The sequence below is a fragment of the Rhinoderma darwinii genome (genome assembly GCF_050947455.1).
Source record: "Rhinoderma darwinii isolate aRhiDar2 chromosome 5 unlocalized genomic scaffold, aRhiDar2.hap1 SUPER_5_unloc_45, whole genome shotgun sequence".
Classification (NCBI taxonomy): domain Eukaryota; kingdom Metazoa; phylum Chordata; class Amphibia; order Anura; family Rhinodermatidae; genus Rhinoderma; species Rhinoderma darwinii.
The window spans coordinates 196,023-213,371 of record NW_027461804.1 but is presented as its reverse complement, the minus strand read 5'-3'; the positions used below and the strand labels follow the sequence as shown (position 1 = coordinate 213,371).

The 17,349-nt window shown below is 47.6% G+C and overlaps 12 non-coding genes across 12 annotated transcripts; all 12 read right to left on the bottom strand.

Moving 5' to 3' along the window:
- Positions 1–878: 878 nt before the first annotated feature.
- LOC142693937 (U2 spliceosomal RNA) lies at positions 879–1,069 on the bottom strand. Its single transcript, XR_012862224.1, has one exon. It is a non-coding gene; the product is annotated as a U2 spliceosomal RNA (small nuclear RNA).
- Positions 1,070–2,357: 1,288 nt separating this feature from the next.
- Positions 2,358–2,548, bottom strand: LOC142693936 (U2 spliceosomal RNA). The gene has a single exon (XR_012862223.1). It is a non-coding gene; the product is annotated as a U2 spliceosomal RNA (small nuclear RNA).
- A 1,256-nt stretch (positions 2,549–3,804) lies between these two features.
- Positions 3,805–3,995, bottom strand: LOC142694383 (U2 spliceosomal RNA). The gene has a single exon (XR_012862628.1). It is a non-coding gene; the product is annotated as a U2 spliceosomal RNA (small nuclear RNA).
- A 1,288-nt stretch (positions 3,996–5,283) lies between these two features.
- LOC142693935 (U2 spliceosomal RNA) lies at positions 5,284–5,474 on the bottom strand. Its single transcript, XR_012862222.1, has one exon. It is a non-coding gene; the product is annotated as a U2 spliceosomal RNA (small nuclear RNA).
- A 1,300-nt stretch (positions 5,475–6,774) lies between these two features.
- LOC142693934 (U2 spliceosomal RNA) lies at positions 6,775–6,965 on the bottom strand. The gene has a single exon (XR_012862221.1). It is a non-coding gene; the product is annotated as a U2 spliceosomal RNA (small nuclear RNA).
- Positions 6,966–8,257: 1,292 nt separating this feature from the next.
- Positions 8,258–8,448, bottom strand: LOC142693931 (U2 spliceosomal RNA). Its single transcript, XR_012862219.1, has one exon. It is a non-coding gene; the product is annotated as a U2 spliceosomal RNA (small nuclear RNA).
- A 1,312-nt stretch (positions 8,449–9,760) lies between these two features.
- Positions 9,761–9,951, bottom strand: LOC142693930 (U2 spliceosomal RNA). The gene has a single exon (XR_012862218.1). It is a non-coding gene; the product is annotated as a U2 spliceosomal RNA (small nuclear RNA).
- A 1,276-nt stretch (positions 9,952–11,227) lies between these two features.
- LOC142693929 (U2 spliceosomal RNA) lies at positions 11,228–11,418 on the bottom strand. Its single transcript, XR_012862217.1, has one exon. It is a non-coding gene; the product is annotated as a U2 spliceosomal RNA (small nuclear RNA).
- A 1,292-nt stretch (positions 11,419–12,710) lies between these two features.
- Positions 12,711–12,901, bottom strand: LOC142693928 (U2 spliceosomal RNA). The gene has a single exon (XR_012862216.1). It is a non-coding gene; the product is annotated as a U2 spliceosomal RNA (small nuclear RNA).
- A 1,292-nt stretch (positions 12,902–14,193) lies between these two features.
- On the bottom strand, positions 14,194–14,384 carry LOC142693927 (U2 spliceosomal RNA). Its single transcript, XR_012862215.1, has one exon. It is a non-coding gene; the product is annotated as a U2 spliceosomal RNA (small nuclear RNA).
- A 1,276-nt stretch (positions 14,385–15,660) lies between these two features.
- LOC142693926 (U2 spliceosomal RNA) lies at positions 15,661–15,851 on the bottom strand. Its single transcript, XR_012862214.1, has one exon. It is a non-coding gene; the product is annotated as a U2 spliceosomal RNA (small nuclear RNA).
- Positions 15,852–17,135: 1,284 nt separating this feature from the next.
- LOC142693828 (U2 spliceosomal RNA) lies at positions 17,136–17,326 on the bottom strand. Its single transcript, XR_012862129.1, has one exon. It is a non-coding gene; the product is annotated as a U2 spliceosomal RNA (small nuclear RNA).
- Between the last annotated feature and the right edge of the window lie 23 nt (positions 17,327–17,349).

Genomic DNA, 17,349 nt, shown 5'->3' with positions numbered 1-17,349 from the left:
ATGATGTCAGAAAGCTGGCTCTGGAATCCTGAGGGCTCCACTATGACACGTGCAAAGTTCCGTCTGAACTTTATATAAGACGGTGAGGCTCAGTCAGTCACTCAGTGTTGCCTGAGAGGGCAACACTGCAACAGCCGGCCGCCAGGCTGTCTTTTTTTTGCACAGCTAGTTGCCTCCAGGAGGCCACAAGAGGGAGACAAGGGACTGCAAAATGGAAAATAGGCATCCACCAACTTTACAGACAACTTCTCCTTGCTCCTACAACCTCCATCCTTGCACAGTTTGTTATTCTTCTAGGTAACATAGTAACAAATCCAAATTGCTGCTCTCTTTGTAGGCAAGCAAGGCTTTGTTGCAACTGCAATTCTTACTTCTTCTTGAAATGTAGGGACGACAGTACATTCCATCACATCCATCTAGTGTACACAGGTAGGTCCATTGTGGCGGGCAGGCGAGCGGGCGGGCTGCTTTATTGGCTGTTTGCTGTTCCCCTACTCCACTCCACTATTTGACTGTTGTGCTGCATCAATCAATCAATCAATCAATCAATCAATCAATCAATCAATCAATCAATCAATCAGTGGCTGGCTCAGGTGCAGCTCTTTAACTTACCTAAAAGGGAGGGCGGAGAGAAGACAAGGAAGGTGAATGAGGTGTTCCAATGTGAAATGCCGGAAACACAGAAACACAGACGACACACAACAAGAGGTGGCAATCTATTCATTAATTGCATTTAATCAATGAGCTCATTATCACTCATGCATTGTCCAACAGGTGTTGAAATAATGGGATTAAAAGGGGAGATCCCTTCAGAAAGACAGAAACAATAGCAAAGACAAAAAACACTTTTGGAATCTGCTTTTAGTCAACACATAAGGAAAGGGTGCACCGGTCCTGGAAATACTGCAATACCAGGTCAATGCGTGGAGTGGACAGAGCAAGCTCTATTTCCATCTCCCTGTTCTAAAAATCCATTTAATATATGGTCCCCAGATAGGGGACGTATCAGATATTAAACTGATAAGAACAGATACTACACTTGATCTTAGCCAAAAGGCCGAGAAGCGATAACCCGAACGGGCCGCGCGTTGCCCGAGCCTGCCCGATACTGCTGTTCAGCCCTTGCAGCGATTCAGCCTACTTCTAGGCAATTCCATGGGGCCCTGCAGGCTCACACACTCACAGCTACACGGGAGGTGAATAAAGGCCAGAGAGGAAGCCAGACAGGATTTGCTTATTTTGCTTGCACCACAATGCAGTGCTGAAAGAGGAGGAATCTACATAAAAACGCCTTCCTGGCAACGCCCAAATGCCCTGCTGCCATGCAGATAAACACTGGCAGCGGCAGCAAGTGCATGCCCACAGCCACCCCTTGTTCCTTCACACCTTGTATCAGCTGTAATCCAGTCCAGTCCAGTGCTGCCTGCTGAGCAGCACTGACCAACACTGCCTGGGCCCAGGCTTTTATCTCTGAGGCCCCATTATGATGTCAGAAAGCTGGCTCTGGAATCCTGAGGGCTCCACTATGACACGTGCAAAGTTCCGTCTGAACTTTATATAAGACGGTGAGGCTCAGTCAGTCACTCAGTGTTGCCTGAGAGGGCAACACTGCAACAGCCGGCCGCCAGGCTGTCTTTTTTTTGCACAGCTAGTTGCCTCCAGGAGGCCACAAGAGGGAGACAAGGGACTGCAAAATGGAAAATAGGCATCCACCAACTTTACAGACAACTTCTCCTTGCTCCTACAACCTCCATCCTTGCACAGTTTGTTATTCTTCTAGGTAACATAGTAACAAATCCAAATTGCTGCTCTCTTTGTAGGCAAGCAAGGCTTTGTTGCAACTGCAATTCTTACTTCTTCTTGAAATGTAGGGACGACAGTACATTCCATCACATCCATCTAGTGTACACAGGTAGGTCCATTGTGGCGGGCAGGCGAGCGGGCGGGCTGCTTTATTGGCTGTTTGCTGTTCCCCTACTCCACTCCACTATTTGACTGTTGTGCTGCATCAATCAATCAATCAATCAATCAATCAATCAATCAATCAATCAATCAATCAGTGGCTGGCTCAGGTGCAGCTCTTTAACTTACCTAAAAGGGAGGGCGGAGAGAAGACAAGGAAGGTGAATGAGGTGTTCCAATGTGAAATGCCGGAAACACAGAAACACAGACGACACACAACAAGAGGTGGCAATCTATTCATTAATTGCATTTAATCAATGAGCTCATTATCACTCATGCATTGTCCAACAGGTGTTGAAATAATGGGATTAAAAGGGGAGATCCCTTCAGAAAGACAGAAACAATAGCAAAGACAAAAAACACTTTTGGAATCTGCTTTTAGTCAACACATAAGGAAAGGGTGCACCGGTCCTGGAAATACTGCAATACCAGGTCAATGCGTGGAGTGGACAGAGCAAGCTCTATTTCCATCTCCCTGTTCTAAAAATCCATTTAATATATGGTCCCCAGATAGGGGACGTATCAGATATTAAACTGATAAGAACAGATACTACACTTGATCTTAGCCAAAAGGCCGAGAAGCGATAACCCGAACGGGCCGCGCGTTGCCCGAGCCTGCCCGATACTGCTGTTCAGCCCTTGCAGCGATTCAGCCTACTTCTAGGCAATTCCATGGGGCCCTGCAGGCTCACACACTCACAGCTACACGGGAGGTGAATAAAGGCCGGAGAGGAAGCCAGACAGGATTTGCTTCTTTTGCTTGCACCACAATGCAGTGCTGAAAGAGGAGGAATCTACATAAAAACGCCTTCCTGGCAACGCCCAAATGCCCTGCTGCCATGCAGATAAACACTGGCAGCGGCAGCAAGTGCATGCCCACAGCCACCCCTTGTTCCTTCACACCTTGTATCAGCTGTAATCCAGTCCAGTCCAGTGCTGCCTGCTGAGCAGCACTGACCAACACTGCCTGGGCCCAGGCTTTTATCTCTGAGGCCCCATTATGATGTCAGAAAGCTGGCTCTGGAATCCTGAGGGCTCCACTATGACACGTGCAAAGTTCCGTCTGAACTTTATATAAGACGGTGAGGCTCAGTCAGTCACTCAGTGTTGCCTGAGAGGGCAACACTGCAACAGCCGGCCGCCAGGCTGTCTTTTTTTTGCACAGCTAGTTGCCTCCAGGAGGCCACAAGAGGGAGACAAGGGACTGCAAAATGGAAAATAGGCATCCACCAACTTTACAGACAACTTCTCCTTGCTCCTACAACCTCCATCCTTGCACAGTTTGTTATTCTTCTAGGTAACATAGTAACAAATCCAAATTGCTGCTCTCTTTGTAGGCAAGCAAGGCTTTGTTGCAACTGCAATTCTTACTTCTTCTTGAAATGTAGGGACGACAGTACATTCCATCACATCCATCTAGTGTACACAGGTAGGTCCATTGTGGCGGGCAGGCGAGCGGGCGGGCTGCTTTATTGGCTGTTTGCTGTTCCCCTACTCCACTCCACTATTTGACTGTTGTGCTGCATCAATCAATCAATCAATCAATCAATCAGTGGCTGGCTCAGGTGCAGCTCTTTAACTTACCTAAAAGGGAGGGCGGAGAGAAGACAAGGAAGGTGAATGAGGTGTTCCAATGTGAAATGCCGGAAACACAGACGACACACAACAAGAGGTGGCAATCTATTCATTAATTGCATTTAATCAATGAGCTCATTATCACTCATGCATTGTCCAACAGGTGTTGAAATAATGGGATTAAAAGGGGAGATCCCTTCAGAAAGACAGAAACAATAGCAAAGACAAAAAACACTTTTGGAATCTGCTTTTAGTCAACACATAAGGAAAGGGTGCACCGGTCCTGGAAATACTGCAATACCAGGTCAATGCGTGGAGTGGACAGAGCAAGCTCTATTTCCATCTCCCTGTTCTAAAAATCCATTTAATATATGGTCCCCAGATAGGGGACGTATCAGATATTAAACTGATAAGAACAGATACTACACTTGATCTTAGCCAAAAGGCCGAGAAGCAATAACCCGAACGGGCCGCGCGTTGCCCGAGCCTGCCCGATACTGCTGTTCAGCCCTTGCAGCGATTCAGCCTACTTCTAGGCAATTCCATGGGGCCCTGCAGGCTCACACACTCACAGCTACACGGGAGGTGAATAAAGGCCGGAGAGGAAGCCAGACAGGATTTGCTTCTTTTGCTTGCACCACAATGCAGTGCTGAAAGAGGAGGAATCTACATAAAAACGCCTTCCTGGCAACGCCCAAATGCCCTGCTGCCATGCAGATAAACACTGGCAGCGGCAGCAAGTGCATGCCCACAGCCACCCCTTGTTCCTTCACACCTTGTATCAGCTGTAATCCAGTCCAGTCCAGTGCTGCCTGCTGAGCAGCACTGACCAACACTGCCTGGGCCCAGGCTTTTATCTCTGAGGCCCCATTATGATGTCAGAAAGCTGGCTCTGGAATCCTGAGGGCTCCACTATGACACGTGCAAAGTTCCGTCTGAACTTTATATAAGACGGTGAGGCTCAGTCAGTCACTCAGTGTTGCCTGAGAGGGCAACACTGCAACAGCCGGCCGCCAGGCTGTCTTTTTTTTGCACAGCTAGTTGCCTCCAGGAGGCCACAAGAGGGAGACAAGGGACTGCAAAATGGAAAATAGGCATCCACCAACTTTACAGACAACTTCTCCTTGCTCCTACAACCTCCATCCTTGCACAGTTTGTTATTCTTCTAGGTAACATAGTAACAAATCCAAATTGCTGCTCTCTTTGTAGGCAAGCAAGGCTTTGTTGCAACTGCAATTCTTACTTCTTCTTGAAATGTAGGGACGACAGTACATTCCATCACATCCATCTAGTGTACACAGGTAGGTCCATTGTGGCGGGCAGGCGAGCGGGCGGGCTGCTTTATTGGCTGTTTGCTGTTCCCCTACTCCACTCCACTATTTGACTGTTGTGCTGCATCAATCAATCAATCAATCAATCAATCAATCAATCAATCAATCAATCAATCAGTGGCTGGCTCAGGTGCAGCTCTTTAACTTACCTAAAAGGGAGGGCGGAGAGAAGACAAGGAAGGTGAATGAGGTGTTCCAATGTGAAATGCCGGAAACACAGAAACACAGACGACACACAACAAGAGGTGGCAATCTATTCATTAATTGCATTTAATCAATGAGCTCATTATCACTCATGCATTGTCCAACAGGTGTTGAAATAATGGGATTAAAAGGGGAGATCCCTTCAGAAAGACAGAAACAATAGCAAAGACAAAAAACACTTTTGGAATCTGCTTTTAGTCAACACATAAGGAAAGGGTGCACCGGTCCTGGAAATACTGCAATACCAGGTCAATGCGTGGAGTGGACAGAGCAAGCTCTATTTCCATCTCCCTGTTCTAAAAATCCATTTAATATATGGTCCCCAGATAGGGGACGTATCAGATATTAAACTGATAAGAACAGATACTACACTTGATCTTAGCCAAAAGGCCGAGAAGCGATAACCCGAACGGGCCGCGCGTTGCCCGAGCCTGCCCGATACTGCTGTTCAGCCCTTGCAGCGATTCAGCCTACTTCTAGGCAATTCCATGGGGCCCTGCAGGCTCACACACTCACAGCTACACGGGAGGTGAATAAAGGCCGGAGAGGAAGCCAGACAGGATTTGCTTCTTTTGCTTGCACCACAATGCAGTGCTGAAAGAGGAGGAATCTACATAAAAACGCCTTCCTGGCAACGCCCAAATGCCCTGCTGCCATGCAGATAAACACTGGCAGCGGCAGCAAGTGCATGCCCACAGCCACCCCTTGTTCCTTCACACCTTGTATCAGCTGTAATCCAGTCCAGTCCAGTGCTGCCTGCTGAGCAGCACTGACCAACACTGCCTGGGCCCAGGCTTTTATCTCTGAGGCCCCATTATGATGTCAGAAAGCTGGCTCTGGAATCCTGAGGGCTCCACTATGACACGTGCAAAGTTCCGTCTGAACTTTATATAAGACGGTGAGGCTCAGTCAGTCACTCAGTGTTGCCTGAGAGGGCAACACTGCAACAGCCGGCCGCCAGGCTGTCTTTTTTTTGCACAGCTAGTTGCCTCCAGGAGGCCACAAGAGGGAGACAAGGGACTGCAAAATGGAAAATAGGCATCCACCAACTTTACAGACAACTTCTCCTTGCTCCTACAACCTCCATCCTTGCACAGTTTGTTATTCTTCTAGGTAACATAGTAACAAATCCAAATTGCTGCTCTCTTTGTAGGCAAGCAAGGCTTTGTTGCAACTGCAATTCTTACTTCTTCTTGAAATGTAGGGACGACAGTACATTCCATCACATCCATCTAGTGTACACAGGTAGGTCCATTGTGGCGGGCAGGCGAGCGGGCGGGCTGCTTTATTGGCTGTTTGCTGTTCCCCTACTCCACTCCACTATTTGACTGTTGTGCTGCATCAATCAATCAATCAATCAATCAATCAATCAATCAATCAATCAATCAATCAATCAATCAATCAGTGGCTGGCTCAGGTGCAGCTCTTTAACTTACCTAAAAGGGAGGGCGGAGAGAAGACAAGGAAGGTGAATGAGGTGTTCCAATGTGAAATGCCGGAAACACAGAAACACAGACGACACACAACAAGAGGTGGCAATCTATTCATTAATTGCATTTAATCAATGAGCTCATTATCACTCATGCATTGTCCAACAGGTGTTGAAATAATGGGATTAAAAGGGGAGATCCCTTCAGAAAGACAGAAACAATAGCAAAGACAAAAAACACTTTTGGAATCTGCTTTTAGTCAACACATAAGGAAAGGGTGCACCGGTCCTGGAAATACTGCAATACCAGGTCAATGCGTGGAGTGGACAGAGCAAGCTCTATTTCCATCTCCCTGTTCTAAAAATCCATTTAATATATGGTCCCCAGATAGGGGACGTATCAGATATTAAACTGATAAGAACAGATACTACACTTGATCTTAGCCAAAAGGCCGAGAAGCGATAACCCGAACGGGCCGCGCGTTGCCCGAGCCTGCCCGATACTGCTGTTCAGCCCTTGCAGCGATTCAGCCTACTTCTAGGCAATTCCATGGGGCCCTGCAGGCTCACACACTCACAGCTACACGGGAGGTGAATAAAGGCCGGAGAGGAAGCCAGACAGGATTTGCTTCTTTTGCTTGCACCACAATGCAGTGCTGAAAGAGGAGGAATCTACATAAAAACGCCTTCCTGGCAACGCCCAAATGCCCTGCTGCCATGCAGATAAACACTGGCAGCGGCAGCAAGTGCATGCCCACAGCCACCCCTTGTTCCTTCACACCTTGTATCAGCTGTAATCCAGTCCAGTCCAGTGCTGCCTGCTGAGCAGCACTGACCAACACTGCCTGGGCCCAGGCTTTTATCTCTGAGGCCCCATTATGATGTCAGAAAGCTGGCTCTGGAATCCTGAGGGCTCCACTATGACACGTGCAAAGTTCCGTCTGAACTTTATATAAGACGGTGAGGCTCAGTCAGTCACTCAGTGTTGCCTGAGAGGGCAACACTGCAACAGCCGGCCGCCAGGCTGTCTTTTTTTTGCACAGCTAGTTGCCTCCAGGAGGCCACAAGAGGGAGACAAGGGACTGCAAAATGGAAAATAGGCATCCACCAACTTTACAGACAACTTCTCCTTGCTCCTACAACCTCCATCCTTGCACAGTTTGTTATTCTTCTAGGTAACATAGTAACAAATCCAAATTGCTGCTCTCTTTGTAGGCAAGCAAGGCTTTGTTGCAACTGCAATTCTTACTTCTTCTTGAAATGTAGGGACGACAGTACATTCCATCACATCCATCTAGTGTACACAGGTAGGTCCATTGTGGCGGGCAGGCGAGCGGGCGGGCTGCTTTATTGGCTGTTTGCTGTTCCCCTACTCCACTCCACTATTTGACTGTTGTGCTGCATCAATCAATCAATCAATCAATCAATCAATCAATCAATCAATCAATCAATCAATCAGTGGCTGGCTCAGGTGCAGCTCTTTAACTTACCTAAAAGGGAGGGCGGAGAGAAGACAAGGAAGGTGAATGAGGTGTTCCAATGTGAAATGCCGGAAACACAGAAACACAGACGACACACAACAAGAGGTGGCAATCTATTCATTAATTGCATTTAATCAATGAGCTCATTATCACTCATGCATTGTCCAACAGGTGTTGAAATAATGGGATTAAAAGGGGAGATCCCTTCAGAAAGACAGAAACAATAGCAAAGACAAAAAACACTTTTGGAATCTGCTTTTAGTCAACACATAAGGAAAGGGTGCACCGGTCCTGGAAATACTGCAATACCAGGTCAATGCGTGGAGTGGACAGAGCAAGCTCTATTTCCATCTCCCTGTTCTAAAAATCCATTTAATATATGGTCCCCAGATAGGGGACGTATCAGATATTAAACTGATAAGAACAGATACTACACTTGATCTTAGCCAAAAGGCCGAGAAGCGATAACCCGAACGGGCCGCGCGTTGCCCGAGCCTGCCCGATACTGCTGTTCAGCCCTTGCAGCGATTCAGCCTACTTCTAGGCAATTCCATGGGGCCCTGCAGGCTCACACACTCACAGCTACACGGGAGGTGAATAAAGGCCGGAGAGGAAGCCAGACAGGATTTGCTTCTTTTGCTTGCACCACAATGCAGTGCTGAAAGAGGAGGAATCTACATAAAAACGCCTTCCTGGCAACGCCCAAATGCCCTGCTGCCATGCAGATGAACACTGGCAGCGGCAGCAAGTGCATGCCCACAGCCACCCCTTGTTCCTTCACACCTTGTATCAGCTGTAATCCAGTCCAGTCCAGTGCTGCCTGCTGAGCAGCACTGACCAACACTGCCTGGGCCCAGGCTTTTATCTCTGAGGCCCCATTATGATGTCAGAAAGCTGGCTCTGGAATCCTGAGGGCTCCACTATGACACGTGCAAAGTTCCGTCTGAACTTTATATAAGACGGTGAGGCTCAGTCAGTCACTCAGTGTTGCCTGAGAGGGCAACACTGCAACAGCCGGCCGCCAGGCTGTCTTTTTTTTGCACAGCTAGTTGCCTCCAGGAGGCCACAAGAGGGAGACAAGGGACTGCAAAATGGAAAATAGGCATCCACCAACTTTACAGACAACTTCTCCTTGCTCCTACAACCTCCATCCTTGCACAGTTTGTTATTCTTCTAGGTAACATAGTAACAAATCCAAATTGCTGCTCTCTTTGTAGGCAAGCAAGGCTTTGTTGCAACTGCAATTCTTACTTCTTCTTGAAATGTAGGGACGACAGTACATTCCATCACATCCATCTAGTGTACACAGGTAGGTCCATTGTGGCGGGCAGGCGAGCGGGCGGGCTGCTTTATTGGCTGTTTGCTGTTCCCCTACTCCACTCCACTATTTGACTGTTGTGCTGCATCAATCAATCAATCAATCAATCAATCAATCAATCAATCAATCAATCAATCAATCAATCAATCAATCAATCAATCAGTGGCTGGCTCAGGTGCAGCTCTTTAACTTACCTAAAAGGGAGGGCGGAGAGAAGACAAGGAAGGTGAATGAGGTGTTCCAATGTGAAATGCCGGAAACACAGAAACACAGACGACACACAACAAGAGGTGGCAATCTATTCATTAATTGCATTTAATCAATGAGCTCATTATCACTCATGCATTGTCCAACAGGTGTTGAAATAATGGGATTAAAAGGGGAGATCCCTTCAGAAAGACAGAAACAATAGCAAAGACAAAAAACACTTTTGGAATCTGCTTTTAGTCAACACATAAGGAAAGGGTGCACCGGTCCTGGAAATACTGCAATACCAGGTCAATGCGTGGAGTGGACAGAGCAAGCTCTATTTCCATCTCCCTGTTCTAAAAATCCATTTAATATATGGTCCCCAGATAGGGGACGTATCAGATATTAAACTGATAAGAACAGATACTACACTTGATCTTAGCCAAAAGGCCGAGAAGCGATAACCCGAACGGGCCGCGCGTTGCCCGAGCCTGCCCGATACTGCTGTTCAGCCCTTGCAGCGATTCAGCCTACTTCTAGGCAATTCCATGGGGCCCTGCAGGCTCACACACTCACAGCTACACGGGAGGTGAATAAAGGCCGGAGAGGAAGCCAGACAGGATTTGCTTCTTTTGCTTGCACCACAATGCAGTGCTGAAAGAGGAGGAATCTACATAAAAACGCCTTCCTGGCAACGCCCAAATGCCCTGCTGCCATGCAGATAAACACTGGCAGCGGCAGCAAGTGCATGCCCACAGCCACCCCTTGTTCCTTCACACCTTGTATCAGCTGTAATCCAGTCCAGTCCAGTGCTGCCTGCTGAGCAGCACTGACCAACACTGCCTGGGCCCAGGCTTTTATCTCTGAGGCCCCATTATGATGTCAGAAAGCTGGCTCTGGAATCCTGAGGGCTCCACTATGACACGTGCAAAGTTCCGTCTGAACTTTATATAAGACGGTGAGGCTCAGTCAGTCACTCAGTGTTGCCTGAGAGGGCAACACTGCAACAGCCGGCCGCCAGGCTGTCTTTTTTTTGCACAGCTAGTTGCCTCCAGGAGGCCACAAGAGGGAGACAAGGGACTGCAAAATGGAAAATAGGCATCCAACAACTTTACAGACAACTTCTCCTTGCTCCTACAACCTCCATCCTTGCACAGTTTGTTATTCTTCTAGGTAACATAGTAACAAATCCAAATTGCTGCTCTCTTTGTAGGCAAGCAAGGCTTTGTTGCAACTGCAATTCTTACTTCTTCTTGAAATGTAGGGACGACAGTACATTCCATCACATCCATCTAGTGTACACAGGTAGGTCCATTGTGGCGGGCAGGCGAGCGGGCGGGCTGCTTTATTGGCTGTTTGCTGTTCCCCTACTCCACTCCACTATTTGACTGTTGTGCTGCATCAATCAATCAATCAATCAATCAATCAATCAATCAATCAGTGGCTGGCTCAGGTGCAGCTCTTTAACTTACCTAAAAGGGAGGGCGGAGAGAAGACAAGGATGGTGAATGAGGTGTTCCAATGTGAAATGCCGGAAACACAGAAACACAGACGACACACAACAAGAGGTGGCAATCTATTCATTAATTGCATTTAATCAATGAGCTCATTATCACTCATGCATTGTCCAACAGGTGTTGAAATAATGGGATTAAAAGGGGAGATCCCTTCAGAAAGACAGAAACAATAGCAAAGACAAAAAACACTTTTGGAATCTGCTTTTAGTCAACACATAAGGAAAGGGTGCACCGGTCCTGGAAATACTGCAATACCAGGTCAATGCGTGGAGTGGACAGAGCAAGCTCTATTTCCATCTCCCTGTTCTAAAAATCCATTTAATATATGGTCCCCAGATAGGGGACGTATCAGATATTAAACTGATAAGAACAGATACTACACTTGATCTTAGCCAAAAGGCCGAGAAGCGATAACCCGAACGGGCCGCGCGTTGCCCGAGCCTGCCCGATACTGCTGTTCAGCCCTTGCAGCGATTCAGCCTACTTCTAGGCAATTCCATGGGGCCCTGCAGGCTCACACACTCACAGCTACACGGGAGGTGAATAAAGGCCGGAGAGGAAGCCAGACAGGATTTGCTTCTTTTGCTTGCACCACAATGCAGTGCTGAAAGAGGAGGAATCTACATAAAAACGCCTTCCTGGCAACGCCCAAATGCCCTGCTGCCATGCAGATAAACACTGGCAGCGGCAGCAAGTGCATGCCCACAGCCACCCCTTGTTCCTTCACACCTTGTATCAGCTGTAATCCAGTCCAGTCCAGTGCTGCCTGCTGAGCAGCACTGACCAACACTGCCTGGGCCCAGGCTTTTATCTCTGAGGCCCCATTATGATGTCAGAAAGCCGGCTCTGGAATCCTGAGGGCTCCACTATGACACGTGCAAAGTTCCGTCTGAACTTTATATAAGACGGTGAGGCTCAGTCAGTCACTCAGTGTTGCCTGAGAGGGCAACACTGCAACAGCCGGCCGCCAGGCTGTCTTTTTTTTGCACAGCTAGTTGCCTCCAGGAGGCCACAAGAGGGAGACAAGGGACTGCAAAATGGAAAATAGGCATCCACCAACTTTACAGACAACTTCTCCTTGCTCCTACAACCTCCATCCTTGCACAGTTTGTTATTCTTCTAGGTAACATAGTAACAAATCCAAATTGCTGCTCTCTTTGTAGGCAAGCAAGGCTTTGTTGCAACTGCAATTCTTACTTCTTCTTGAAATGTAGGGACGACAGTACATTCCATCACATCCATCTAGTGTACACAGGTAGGTCCATTGTGGCGGGCAGGCGAGCGGGCGGGCTGCTTTATTGGCTGTTTGCTGTTCCCCTACTCCACTCCACTATTTGACTGTTGTGCTGCATCAATCAATCAATCAATCAATCAATCAATCAATCAATCAATCAATCAATCAATCAGTGGCTGGCTCAGGTGCAGCTCTTTAACTTACCTAAAAGGGAGGGCGGAGAGAAGACAAGGAAGGTGAATGAGGTGTTCCAATGTGAAATGCCGGAAACACAGAAACACAGACGACACACAACAAGAGGTGGCAATCTATTCATTAATTGCATTTAATCAATGAGCTCATTATCACTCATGCATTGTCCAACAGGTGTTGAAATAATGGGATTAAAAGGGGAGATCCCTTCAGAAAGACAGAAACAATAGCAAAGACAAAAAACACTTTTGGAATCTGCTTTTAGTCAACACATAAGGAAAGGGTGCACCGGTCCTGGAAATACTGCAATACCAGGTCAATGCGTGGAGTGGACAGAGCAAGCTCTATTTCCATCTCCCTGTTCTAAAAATCCATTTAATATATGGTCCCCAGATAGGGGACGTATCAGATATTAAACTGATAAGAACAGATACTACACTTGATCTTAGCCAAAAGGCCGAGAAGCGATAACCCGAACGGGCCGCGCGTTGCCCGAGCCTGCCCGATACTGCTGTTCAGCCCTTGCAGCGATTCAGCCTACTTCTAGGCAATTCCATGGGGCCCTGCAGGCTCACACACTCACAGCTACACGGGAGGTGAATAAAGGCCGGAGAGGAAGCCAGACAGGATTTGCTTCTTTTGCTTGCACCACAATGCAGTGCTGAAAGAGGAGGAATCTACATAAAAACGCCTTCCTGGCAACGCCCAAATGCCCTGCTGCCATGCAGATAAACACTGGCAGCGGCAGCAAGTGCATGCCCACAGCCACCCCTTGTTCCTTCACACCTTGTATCAGCTGTAATCCAGTCCAGTCCAGTGCTGCCTGCTGAGCAGCACTGACCAACACTGCCTGGGCCCAGGCTTTTATCTCTGAGGCCCCATTATGATGTCAGAAAGCTGGCTCTGGAATCCTGAGGGCTCCACTATGACACGTGCAAAGTTCCGTCTGAACTTTATATAAGACGGTGAGGCTCAGTCAGTCACTCAGTGTTGCCTGAGAGGGCAACACTGCAACAGCCGGCCGCCAGGCTGTCTTTTTTTTGCACAGCTAGTTGCCTCCAGGAGGCCACAAGAGGGAGACAAGGGACTGCAAAATGGAAAATAGGCATCCACCAACTTTACAGACAACTTCTCCTTGCTCCTACAACCTCCATCCTTGCACAGTTTGTTATTCTTCTAGGTAACATAGTAACAAATCCAAATTGCTGCTCTCTTTGTAGGCAAGCAAGGCTTTGTTGCAACTGCAATTCTTACTTCTTCTTGAAATGTAGGGACGACAGTACATTCCATCACATCCATCTAGTGTACACAGGTAGGTCCATTGTGGCGGGCAGGCGAGCGGGCGGGCTGCTTTATTGGCTGTTTGCTGTTCCCCTACTCCACTCCACTATTTGACTGTTGTGCTGCATCAATCAATCAATCAATCAATCAATCAATCAATCAATCAATCAATCAATCAATCAGTGGCTGGCTCAGGTGCAGCTCTTTAACTTACCTAAAAGGGAGGGCGGAGAGAAGACAAGGAAGGTGAATGAGGTGTTCCAATGTGAAATGCCGGAAACACAGAAACACAGACGACACACAACAAGAGGTGGCAATCTATTCATTAATTGCATTTAATCAATGAGCTCATTATCACTCATGCATTGTCCAACAGGTGTTGAAATAATGGGATTAAAAGGGGAGATCCCTTCAGAAAGACAGAAACAATAGCAAAGACAAAAAACACTTTTGGAATCTGCTTTTAGTCAACACATAAGGAAAGGGTGCACCGGTCCTGGAAATACTGCAATACCAGGTCAATGCGTGGAGTGGACAGAGCAAGCTCTATTTCCATCTCCCTGTTCTAAAAATCCATTTAATATATGGTCCCCAGATAGGGGACGTATCAGATATTAAACTGATAAGAACAGATACTACACTTGATCTTAGCCAAAAGGCCGAGAAGCGATAACCCGAACGGGCCGCGCGTTGCCCGAGCCTGCCCGATACTGCTGTTCAGCCCTTGCAGCGATTCAGCCTACTTCTAGGCAATTCCATGGGGCCCTGCAGGCTCACACACTCACAGCTACACGGGAGGTGAATAAAGGCCGGAGAGGAAGCCAGACAGGATTTGCTTCTTTTGCTTGCACCACAATGCAGTGCTGAAAGAGGAGGAATCTACATAAAAACGCCTTCCTGGCAACGCCCAAATGCCCTGCTGCCATGCAGATAAACACTGGCAGCGGCAGCAAGTGCATGCCCACAGCCACCCCTTGTTCCTTCACACCTTGTATCAGCTGTAATCCAGTCCAGTCCAGTGCTGCCTGCTGAGCAGCACTGACCAACACTGCCTGGGCCCAGGCTTTTATCTCTGAGGCCCCATTATGATGTCAGAAAGCTGGCTCTGGAATCCTGAGGGCTCCACTATGACACGTGCAAAGTTCCGTCTGAACTTTATATAAGACGGTGAGGCTCAGTCAGTCACTCAGTGTTGCCTGAGAGGGCAACACTGCAACAGCCGGCCGCCAGGCTGTCTTTTTTTTGCACAGCTAGTTGCCTCCAGGAGGCCACAAGAGGGAGACAAGGGACTGCAAAATGGAAAATAGGCATCCACCAACTTTACAGACAACTTCTCCTTGCTCCTACAACCTCCATCCTTGCACAGTTTGTTATTCTTCTAGGTAACATAGTAACAAATCCAAATTGCTGCTCTCTTTGTAGGCAAGCAAGGCTTTGTTGCAACTGCAATTCTTACTTCTTCTTGAAATGTAGGGACGACAGTACATTCCATCACATCCATCTAGTGTACACAGGTAGGTCCATTGTGGCGGGCAGGCGAGCGGGCGGGCTGCTTTATTGGCTGTTTGCTGTTCCCCTACTCCACTCCACTATTTGACTGTTGTGCTGCATCAATCAATCAATCAATCAATCAATCAATCAATCAATCAGTGGCTGGCTCAGGTGCAGCTCTTTAACTTACCTAAAAGGGAGGGCGGAGAGAAGACAAGGAAGGTGAATGAGGTGTTCCAATGTGAAATGCCGGAAACACAGAAACACAGACGACACACAACAAGAGGTGGCAATCTATTCATTAATTGCATTTAATCAATGAGCTCATTATCACTCATGCATTGTCCAACAGGTGTTGAAATAATGGGATTAAAAGGGGAGATCCCTTCAGAAAGACAGAAACAATAGCAAAGACAAAAAACACTTTTGGAATCTGCTTTTAGTCAACACATAAGGAAAGGGTGCACCGGTCCTGGAAATACTGCAATACCAGGTCAATGCGTGGAGTGGACAGAGCAAGCTCTATTTCCATCTCCCTGTTCTAAAAATCCATTTAATATATGGTCCCCAGATAGGGGACGTATCAGATATTAAACTGATAAGAACAGATACTACACTTGATCTTAGCCAAAAGGCCGAGAAGCGATAACCCGAACGGGCCGCGCGTTGCCCGAGCCTGCCCGATACTGCTGTTCAGCCCTTGCAGCGATTCAGCCTACTTCTAGGCAATTCCATGGGGCCCTGCAGGCTCACACACTCACAGCTACACGGGAGGTGAATAAAGGCCGGAGAGGAAGCCAGACAGGATTTGCTTCTTTTGCTTGCACCACAATGCAGTGCTGAAAGAGGAGGAATCTACATAAAAACGCCTTCCTGGCAACGCCCAAATGCCCTGCTGCCATGCAGATAAACACTGGCAGCGGCAGCAAGTGCATGCCCACAGCCACCCCTTGTTCCTTCACACCTTGTATCAGCTGTAATCCAGTCCAGTCCAGTGCTGCCTGCTGAGCAGCACTGACCAACACTGCCTGGGCCCAGGCTTTTATCTCTGAGGCCCCATTATGATGTCAGAAAGCTGGCTCTGGAATCCTGAGGGCTCCACTATGACACGTGCAAAGTTCCGTCTGAACTTTATATAAGACGGTGAGGCTCAGTCAGTCACTCAGTGTTGCCTGAGAGGGCAACACTGCAACAGCCGGCCGCCAGGCTGTCTTTTTTTTGCACAGCTAGTTGCCTCCAGGAGGCCACAAGAGGGAGACAAGGGACTGCAAAATGGAAAATAGGCATCCACCAACTTTACAGACAACTTCTCCTTGCTCCTACAACCTCCATCCTTGCACAGTTTGTTATTCTTCTAGGTAACATAGTAACAAATCCAAATTGCTGCTCTCTTTGTAGGCAAGCAAGGCTTTGTTGCAACTGCAATTCTTACTTCTTCTTGAAATGTAGGGACGACAGTACATTCCATCACATCCATCTAGTGTACACAGGTAGGTCCATTGTGGCGGGCAGGCGAGCGGGCGGGCTGCTTTATTGGCTGTTTGCTGTTCCCCTACTCCACTCCACTATTTGACTGTTGTGCTGCATCAATCAATCAATCAATCAATCAATCAATCAATCAATCAATCAATCAGTGGCTGGCTCAGGTGCAGCTCTTTAACTTACCTAAAAGGGAGGGCGGAGAGAAGACAAGGAAGGTGAATGAGGTGTTCCAATGTGAAATGCCGGAAACACAGAAACACAGACGACACACAACAAGAGGTGGCAATCTATTCATTAATTGCATTTAATCAATGAGCTCATTATCACTCATGCATTGTCCAACAGGTGTTGAAATAATGGGATTAAAAGGGGAGATCCCTTCAGAAAGACAGAAACAATAGCAAAGACAAAAAACACTTTTGGAATCTGCTTTTAGTCAACACATAAGGAAAGGGTGCAGCGGTCCTGGAAATACTGCAATACCAGGTCAATGCGTGGAGTGGACAGAGCAAGCTCTATTTCCATCTCCCTGTTCTAAAAATCCATTTAATATATGGTCCCCAGATAGGGGACGTATCAGATATTAAACTGATAAGAACAGATACTACACTTGATCTTAGCCAAAAGGCCGAGAAGCGATAACCCGAACGGGCCGCGCGTTGC